This window comes from Penaeus monodon, chromosome 28 (genome assembly GCF_015228065.2).
Source record: "Penaeus monodon isolate SGIC_2016 chromosome 28, NSTDA_Pmon_1, whole genome shotgun sequence".
NCBI classification, from domain to species: Eukaryota; Metazoa; Arthropoda; class Malacostraca; order Decapoda; family Penaeidae; genus Penaeus; species Penaeus monodon.
Window position 1 is genome coordinate 27,392,475 of NC_051413.1, and position 477 is coordinate 27,392,951.

Sequence of the window (477 nt, forward strand, 5' to 3'; positions counted from 1 at the left end):
CTAAAAGAAGTAGAGAGAACGAATAGCGGGTAAGGGAGAATAAGAAAGAAATACAGCATAAGAAGAGACAGAGAGGGGAAAGGGGAGAAAAATAACAGAATAAGGAAAGAGCAGAATCACCAAGGGATTGGGGAAGAACAGGAAACAGCCAGAAATAGGTAGACCTTCACCCTCCCCCTCCTTCCCACTCCAATCCCCAACTCCCGCCCTCGTACTGATGAGGGAGTGCACAGGCAGATGTGGGGAGTGGGGGAGAGGTGGAGTGGGGTGCACGGAGAGTAGGAAAGTGGGAGGGTAGGGGAGTGAGGAGTGGGGGAGTTGGGGAGAGAGCGAGTACGGAAGTGGGTTAGGGAGGAGTAAGCTGATGGCTGCCTGTGATCGTGATTAACGAGAACTCTTCCTGCGGCCGACAAGAGAAGCCACAGATTATCGGGACAAGTGGGATAACGATAGACACGCTGCGATTTCCGCCTCTCC

The 477-nt window shown here is 52.8% G+C and overlaps 1 protein-coding gene across 1 annotated transcript in view; it reads right to left on the minus strand.

Annotated features, from left to right (window-relative positions):
• LOC119591128 (SCY1-like protein 2) overlaps positions 1 to 477 on the minus strand; it is a gene marked incomplete at its 5' end in the record, with an annotated part of 331,697 nt that overhangs the window by 286,447 nt on the left and 44,773 nt on the right.